The sequence below is a fragment of the Chiloscyllium plagiosum genome, unplaced genomic scaffold, assembly GCF_037043375.1.
Source record: "Chiloscyllium plagiosum isolate Xiang-an unplaced genomic scaffold, Cpla_swu_hap1 HiC_scaffold_27, whole genome shotgun sequence".
In the NCBI taxonomy this organism is placed as follows: domain Eukaryota; kingdom Metazoa; phylum Chordata; class Chondrichthyes; order Orectolobiformes; family Hemiscylliidae; genus Chiloscyllium; species Chiloscyllium plagiosum.
Genome location: NW_028270165.1, coordinates 85,795,405 through 85,804,954, shown reverse-complemented (window position 1 = coordinate 85,804,954; position 9,550 = coordinate 85,795,405). Strand labels below are relative to the sequence as shown.

Here is a 9,550-nt window from a genome sequence, read left to right as displayed (position 1 = left end):
GATGACACTTTTGTCATCAAAAAATGAAACAAATTAGAGGAAACCTACAACACCATCAACAATCTCCTTACTGGCATAAAATTCACAAAAGAGGAGAACAACAACAAAGTGCCATTTCTCGATGTCACAGCAGAGCGAACAGTCAATGGTAAATTCAAAACAGCGTCTACAGGAAAACAACGCACGCGAACCAAGAACTTAACTACAGAAGCAATCATCCCTACACATACAAACAAATCTGAATCAGGACACTATTTCAACGAGACACGACACACTGGAGCACCCAGGAACTTCGAAGACCAAAAAATAACTGTACAGCGCATTTAAGAAGAACGGGTCGCCAACAGACCCCACAGAAAATTGCTTCCCTGACCGGGAATCGAACCCGGGCCGCGGCGGTGAGAGCGCCGAATCCTAACCACTAGACCACCAGGGAGATATCGATGCATGGTGTCAGATCTGCTAGAAATGACTTACCTGCCCGAAAATCGAACCTGAGCCGCGGTATTTCGAAGGCTTTCACCTGTGCATCCACCAATATCATTTCTTGTATCCATTGCTCCCGGTGCGGTCTCCTCTACATTGGGGAGACTGGAGACTCCTCGCAGAGTCAAGTCACAGCGCTGAGGGAACATCTCCAGGACACCCGCACCAATCAACCCCATCGCCTTATGGCCCAACATTTCAACACCCCCCCCCCCCCCTCACCACTCTGCCGAGGACATGCAGGTCCTGGGCCTTCTCCATCGCCGCTCCCTCCCCACCCGATGCATGGAGGAAGAACGCCGCATCTTCCGCCTCGGATACATTCAACCCCCAGGACATCAAGGTGGACTTCACCAGTTTCTTCATTTCCCCTCCCCCCACCTTACCTCAGTTCCAACCTTACAGCTGACCTGTCCTACCTGCCAATCTCCCTGACCACCTATCCGCTCCACCCTCCTCTCTGACCTGCCACCTCCATCCCCACCCCCATTCACCTATTGTACTCTTTGCTACCTTCTGCTCAGCTCCCCACCACCCCCCCCCCCCACCCCCCCCACCAATTTATCTCTCCACCCTGGAGGCGTCCTGCCTCTATTCCTGATGAAGGGCTTTTGCCCGAAACGGCGATTTTCCTGCTCCTCGGAAGCTGTTTGACCTGCTGTGCTTTTCCAGCACCACTCTGATCTAAACTCTGGTTTCCAGCATCTGCAGTCCTCACTTTTGCCGAACCAATAAACCCAGTGTGCCGATTTCACATCAACAAATTGACACAAGCAGACACAACGTGTGCAGAAACCCTAGCCACATTACTTTACATTAAAGACATCTGTGAAATGATGTCCAGACAACTCAACCCTCTCAGCATCATGGTAGCCCACAAACCTACCAACACACTTAAACAGCGGCTAATGAACCTGAAATACCCGATACAAACAACCCGCAAACGAATGTTATTTACAAAATACCATACAAGGAAATATATACATGAACTCTGCCGCACAGTTCTCTGTGGCAAGAAATGCTGGGATGAGATAAGGAATATTTTTTTCAGCCAAAACGAATCGGCACTAACTGGACAGCCATTTAAAATCAACGCTGTCAGGCCAGGATGGAAGATCCAAAGGGATGAACAGCTTTCTTATTTCCTGAAGATTTACAAAGCTGAGACTGGGTTTTGGCGTTTCTTCCCTTTCCACTCCCAGGAGCCGCAGTGGTTGGGGCGGTGAGTTGGGGAAAGTGAAATGTGCCCGTGAGCAGCGTGTGGGGCTCTTTCAGCTTCCCCTCCTCTGACAGCGCTGTGACGTGACTTTGATGTTCTCAGGGACACTTACTGACGCGAGACAGTGAAAAGATTCCCATTCCCGCAGATCAGGAATTCAAACCGTATCCCGGCTTCAGGACAATGAGAAAGATGAATTGGGGTGTGTGAAGAAGCAGTGAGCTGCATTTCAAACAGGTAGGTGGAGTCAGATACGTCATCCATTGCGCCCCCATGCTGCAGAGTTCTGACGTTAACACGGACATGCGCAGCAATGGGAACATTCACAAGGTGAACAGCCAAAGATAATCACCATCATTGCTTCTTCCATTGTCCCAACTTTGTGAAGCAGTATCTTGCATTGGGAAATAAAACACATTAATCCTCAGATGCCTGCTTCATTTCGATCACGATTTAAAGCCCCTCACTGTTCTAGTCTCATTTCCAAACTCTTGGCTCATCGCCTCAAAAGCAGCTCTGTGGATATCTGCTTGTTCCACCCTAGCTGTATCCTTTACCTGGTCTCACCAACAGGTGACTCCAAAACCACTGCAGTCTTGTTGACTCTCTCCTGCCCCAACTCTCCAACCACCCTCCCCCAGCAGATGGGCTGGGAGAATCTTACATGGAGACAGGGTCTGGGTTGAAATTGCTGACTGAGGCAACACTTCCTCTGGATTAAGGTTGTACCAAGGATCCAATTACAAAGGGACAACTTGGTGGTTACCAATAGTAAAGGAAGTGAGGTGGGATGGTGTTTGCGCGCTTTGACCGAGAGTTGTTTAAAAAGCAGCTACGTTTTCCATGCCTTTTTACTGGGGGGAATCTGAAGCTGTAACAAAGTTGTCACAATAAAGGTTACCTGAACTTATCACCGGGCTCAAGCTCTCATTAAAAGCTTTGAGCTCCAAGAGGTTCTTGTTTTAAAGCTGCTCATTTCTTTCAGCCTGCTGCACTAAGTTTCCAATGTCGTGTATCAGATGGAGCAGTGAATGAGGAGCTAGTATTGTTAGAAATTGTAAACTTTTCAGGACTGCAGGTAATGTGTTGTTACATCAGCATTTTAAAGTTTACTGGCAGCACTGGGCGATGTGGGCTGTATTCACGAGAAACAATGTGGAGTAGCTGGTATTGGACTGGGGTGTACAAAGTTAAAATTCACACAACACCAGGTTATAATCCAACAGGTTTATTTGGAAGCACTTGCTTTCGGAACGCTGCTCCTTCGTCGGTTAGCTGAGAGGTATGAATAAAAGTGACGGCTTGCATTTTCTTAAAACAAGGAAGGGCAGGACTTGTACAGTTAATGGTAGGGCCCTGCATCATGTTGTGAAACAGAGAAACATTGAGGTGGAGGGGCATTCAGATACATAGTTCTTTGAAAGTTGCATCATTGGTGGACAGGGTGGTTAAGAAGGCATTTAGCACCATTGCATTTATTGTTCCCCCCACTGCGTATAGGAGTTGGGACATCATGTTGAGGTTGTACAGGATGTTGGTGAGGCCACTTCTAGAGTACTGAGTACACTTCTGGTCACTCTGTTACTGGAAGAATACTGTGCTGTACATCTCTATGACTCTATAAAAGATCCATTACAAATTTGATGGACCAAACAATCGCCTTTTGAGAGAGATAAACGAGAGGATCAATATTTAAGTAAACTTCCAATTTTTGTTCTCCTGCCAAAGTCTCTGTTTTGTCGGGGACAGGGTAAGCCAATAGACCTTGCATCTCAACCTCATCTTGTCCTCACCCAATATTTAAGGAAAATAAGGGATGATGAAAAATACCGGCTTTGCCAGTGATGCTCACAGTCCATGAACAAATAAAACAGATTATGGTGCTGCCATCACTGCATGTGTCAGAATTAAGTGATCAGAAAAATTCTGAACTCACACTACACACAGTTTGTGCACAATGCCATCATGTCTACTAATTCTGATCATTTCAATTGATATTCAGTCTGTACCAAATTCAGAGCAGCCACGGTTTATGTTTCATTGGCAATTCTACATGTTGACTTTCTATTATCACAATCTCTTTGACGTTGTTATATGTATTTAATCTTTAGATTGGTTGTGTCTTTAATTGTGAAACAGACTGAAAATTCACAACTTCACCAAATGCCAAAACGTTTTTATTTAGGATGTTTGGGCACTAGCACTGACAAATAAAATATCAAAGAAATACAAAGTTATCAAGAGAGATACATATCTTGTTTAATCAAATACATTGGCAGTGCAGAGAATTTCAGCAAAGTGCAATAAATATTCACTTTGTACCCCTTACTCAACTCATTCAAGAATTTCAAATTGAGCTTGAGGTAATTCAAGAGAAAATGGCAACATTCGTTTGTTAATACACTCACCATAAACTCTGATAAAAATAATCTTTCAAAGTCACAATGTTTAATCCCAAACAGAGCAATTAAGTGCAAAGTTACTTTCAACCATTTAATAAAACATTGCAAATTTTATTTCCTATGAAAAACAATTTTATAGTTTTGATAAGATCTTTACAAATATATTAAACAAAATAGCTTTCCTGGGTGTTAATATTGACAACAGTTATGCAGCTATTATTTGGCAATTGACCAACTAATTGAAATAATTTCAGAATAAATTAGCTGCTTCATTATAATACATTAAGATATTTTAATAAAGTCATGAAAACGAAATCTTTAACACAAAGTTAAATAAAATACAAAACCATCTTACAGAATTCAATTCAAATCATATCTGTTGAATCACTAAAAGATGATGCTCAATGTACCAATGACAGACAATCACTGGTAATGAAGGAAAAACATTGTGAAGAACATATATATCTCAATTATATCTTAAATGAATATCTACTCTGTCTTGGACAACAATGACTGAAAGTTTTTTTGGCAAATTGAAAACTACAATAGCAAAGCTTTAGAAAATCCATCACTGAGCCCAACCTTGAATCAATGTTTTTTTCAGGAAATCCTTTTCAGATTTCAGGCTTCTCCAGCTACAATTAGCACGAAGGGAAAGGATGAGCAATAGCAATATCTTGGCTCTCACCCAAGTATTCTCTGAAGAAAAAAAAATGCATCTGGATGGGGACATGAATAAGGAAGGAATCAGAGGGATATGGGCCAAATGCTGGCAAATAGGTCACTAGGTTACTTTAGGATATCTGGTTGGCCTGGACTGAAGGGTTTGTTTCTATGTGCTCATTACAGATACTCCTCTTCTGTGATCCCCAATCATCTCCCCATACCAGCTGTACTTTTCATGAAATAATTTGACAATTGTTGACTTCTATCAACCTCTTCGATCCTGAGAAATGTCCTCTCTCTGCAAAATGTGGTTCACGTTGGCAAGTTCAATCCTCCTCCGTTCCTTAGGAATGCACTTTATAATGTGCAATGTTCTCAATAGCTGTTTAACATTCAATGGGGAAACTACTTTCAGTCCAACAGTTAGACAGAATTTCTCTGAAATGTTTATAGCAAATGCACTGTCCCACGAGAGCTCGTGAGGCCACAGTTAAAATGCTTTTAACAGCCTTTTCTTTAAATTTCCCTGTCTTCCCAGGATAGAAATTTTCTCCCAGAAATTATTTGCCGTGAAAAAAATCCAGCAGTAAAATGATTATGGAGCTATCAGTAAAAATGTCTCAGTTGGGGTATCCAAGGTTAGAAATGGAAAAACATCTCTCTTCAAGGTTACAGCTCAATTTGCCCTTTCAGCGTTCCTTGAAATTAAGGTGTTCCATCATAGTGTTTAATTATGATCCATTAAAAGCAGTATCTACTCTCATCTGAGTGCAGAACCAACTCAACTGACTGAACAAGCAAAACAACTTTTCTATATGCACTTTAGATGTGACATCCTCTCCCTCTCTCTCTCTGTTGACCCAACAGGATGACCAGGGCTAAAGAGGAACGATTGCTGATCTACAGTTTGCTTCTGCTGGTTAACATAAGCATTTAATAACTGCCAGCCTGGTCATCCCCAAAGTCAAAGAACAGACTGTTCACCTGTGCCTGAGCAGAGGATAAATTTCACTTGGAACAGATCACAAAATGACAACTGTTACCAGTCCCACAACTCGTGAGTTTCCATGGACAAAGTTAAAAATCACACAACACCAGGTTATAATCCAACAGATTTGTTTGGAAGCACTATCTTTTGGAGCACTGCTCCTTCATCAGGTGGTTGTGGAGATTGAGATCATGGTCACGGAATTTATAGTCAAAGGAGTCAAGTATTATGGAAATGTGATACATTAAACAATTTTAGATTAAATCTTTCATCTTTTATAATGGGTTTCTGCTCTTTGGTATGTTAATCCCAGAGTTTGGTTTTAATTACCTTCTCAAGAATGCCATTGAAATGCAGAGCTTTTCGAAGAGAGTTGTGAATTCTGTTTGTGTCCCAATGTCCAGTCAGACTGACATTTTTCTTAGAAAAGCTCTGTACTTAGATTACATTCTTGAGAAGGTAAATTATAGATTAGGGTGGATTGGCAGTGCTAAATTACCCACAGTGCCCAGAGATGTGCAGGTTCGGGTGGATTAGCCATGGAAAATATGGAGTAAGGGGGTGTGTATGGATGGGATCCAGAGGACCCCACCACCAGGGATATATTTCCCTCCCCACCCCTCTCCGCCTTCCGCAAAGACCGTTCCCTCCGTGACTAACTGGTCAGGTCCACGCCTCCCTACGACCCACCCTCCCATCCTGGCACTTTCCCCTGCCACTGCAGGAACTGTAAAACCTGCGCCCACACCTCCTCCCTCACCTCTATCCAAGGCCCCAAAGGAGCTTTCCACATCCATCAAAGTTTTACCTGCACATCCACTAATATCATTTATTGTATCCGTTGCTCCTCTACATTGGGGAGACTGGGCGCCTCCTAGCAGAGCGCTTTAGGGAACATCTCCGAGACACCCGCACCAATCAACCAAATCGCCCAGTGGCTCAACATTTCAACTCCCCCTCCCACTCTGCCGAGGATATGGAGGTGCTGGGCCTCCTCCACCGCCGCTCCCTCACCACCAGACGCCTGGAGGAAGAACGCCTCATCTTTCGCCTCGGAACACTTCAACCCCAGGGCATCAATGTGGATTTCAACAGTTTCCTCATTTCCCCTTCCCCCACCTCATCCTAGCTTCTAACCTCCAGAAACTCGATCCCCTGACCTGTCCGGACTTGTCCGACCTGCCCAGCTCCTTTTCCACCTATCCACTTCACCCTCTCCTCCCTGACCTATCACCTTCTTCTCCTTCCCCATTGACCTATTGTACTCTATGCCACTCTCTCCCCACCCCCACCCTCCTCTAGCTTATCTCTCCACGCTTCAGGCTCTCTGCCTTTATTCCTGATGAAGGGCTTTTGCCCGAAACGTCGATTTTGCCTGTCCTCGGATGCTGCCTGAATTGCTGTGCTCTTCCAGCACCACTGATCCAGAATCTGGTTTCCAGCATCTGCAGTCATTGTTTTTAACCTCTGCAGTATGGAGGGCCAATGTGGAATAGATGGGCCGAATGGCCTGCTTTCACATTGTCAGGATTCTGTGACCCTCCCCAACAAAGGCACATTTTATCTGCATCTATCCTTTCAAACCCCTTTCAGAATTCTACTGGTTTCACTTCTGATTCAGAGAGATATACAGCACAGAAACAGACCCTTTGGTCCAAATCATCCATGGATTCTCAAAGTGAACTCATCCCACTTGCCTGTATTTGGCCCATAATCCTCTAAACCTTTCTTTTCATGTACCCATCGAAATGTAATTTAAACGCTGTAACTGTCCCTGCATCTCCCACTTCCTCAGCAAGTTCATTCCTCATGTAAACCACCCTCTGTCAAAATGTTGCTCCCCAGTTCCTTTTACACCTCTCTTTTCACCTTAAAAAAATCCTCCCACCTTTGAGCTCCCCTACGCTAAGAAGACCCTTTCTATTCACCTTACCTCCACTCCATGATTTTATAAATCTCAGTGAGCGCACCCCTCAACCTCCTGTGTTCTCATGAAAAAAGTCCCAACCTCTCCTTGCAACTGAAACCCTCCAGTCCTGGTAAATCTTTACCAAACCCTCTCTAATAGTATTCTTCCTCTTACAGGGTCACCCAGAGCTGTACTCAGTACCCGGAAAGTGGCCTCACCAACATTCTGTACCTCAACAAGATGTCCCAACTCAATGGTGTTAACAGTGGAGGCAATGCTGCTGAATGCCTTCTTAACCTCCCTGTCTAGCAATGATGCAACTTTCAAAGAACTATGTACCCTAACTCCCCCAATGTCTCTGTTTTACAACATGACCCAGGGCCCTACCATTAACTGTACAAGTCCTGCCCTTCCTTGTTTTAGCAAAACGCAACTGCTCGCTTTTATTCATACCTCTCTCATACACACGCTCCCTCTCTCAGTCACATACATGTACACACACCCCACCCCCTCGAACACTCTCTCAGGCTTATACTCCATCACACTCACACTCTACCAAATGTTCACACAGTCTTACGCACACTCGCATGCACAAACTGACATGCACACAATCACACTCTCATGCACACATATGCACAACGCTATGGGGTGAATTTGGCAGAATTATATTTGCAGATACATTCAATTTTGCTCAAAAAGCACAGAATCTTATAAATTCCTATTTTGGAAATAGAACCAGTCTGATTCAAGATTGGGATACTGATAGATTCGAAGCTCACACCTGTAATGCATTGTCTGAGCTAAGATATCACTTTTTTAATAAAAACCTTAAGTCATCTCAAGACTATGACTTAAAACTAGTTCTGGGATTTACGTATTAACGAACTAAAACCTGCAACCCATTCTAAAAGATGAATGGCTTAACAGCACTCTAGCTGGAAATGTGTTGCTGGAAAAGCGCAGCAGGTCAGGCAGCATCCAGGGAACAGGAGAATTGACGTTTCGGGCATAAGCCCTTCTTCAGGAATGGGGAAAGTTTGTCCAGCAGGCTAAGATAAAAGGTAGGGAGGAGGGACTTGGGAGAGGGGCGTCGGAAATGTGATAGGTGGAAAGAGGTCAAGGTGAGGGTGATAGGTCAGACTGGGGTGGGGGCAGAGAGGTCGGGAAGAAGATCTCAGGTTAGGAAGGCGGTGCTGAATTTGATGGATTTGACTGAGACAGGGTGGGGGGAGGGGAAATGAGGAAACTGGTGAAATCCGAGTTCATCCCTTGTGGTTGGAGGGTTCCTAGCCGGAAGATGAGGCGTTCTTCCTCCAACCGTCGTTTTGTTGTGGTCTGACGATGGAGGAGTCCAAAGACCTGCATATCCTTGGTGGAGTGGGAGGGGGAATTGAAATGTTGAGCTACAGGGTGGTTGGGTTGGTTGGTCCGGGTGTCCCAGAGGTGTTCTCTGAAACGCTCCGCAAGTAGCCGGCCTGTCTCCCCAATATAGAGGAGGCCACATCGGGTACAGAGGATGCAATAGAAACCCTCCAACCACAAGGCTAGGAACCCTCCAACCACAAGGGATGAACTCGGATTTCACCAGTTTCCTCATTTCCCCTCCCCCCACCCTGTCTCAGTCAAATCCATCAAATTCAGCACCGCCTTCCTAACCTGAGATCTTCTTCCCGACCTCTCCGCCCCCACCCCAGTTTGACCTATCACCCTCACCTTGACCTCTTTCCACCTATCAAATTTCCGACGCCCCTCTCCCAGGTCCCTCCTCCCTACCTTTTATCTTAGCCTGCTGGACAAACTTTCCCCATTCCTGAAGAAGGGCTTATGCCCGAAACGTCGATTCTCCTGTTCCCTGGATGCTGCCTGACCTGCTGCGCTTT

At 44.8% G+C, this 9,550-nt stretch overlaps 1 non-coding gene across 1 annotated transcript; it reads right to left on the bottom strand.

Annotated features, from left to right (window-relative positions):
- Nucleotides 1-364: 364 nt before the first annotated feature.
- On the bottom strand, nucleotides 365-436 carry trnae-cuc (transfer RNA glutamic acid (anticodon CUC)). The gene has a single exon. It is a non-coding gene; the product is annotated as a tRNA-Glu (tRNA).
- Nucleotides 437-9,550: the final 9,114 nt, after the last annotated feature.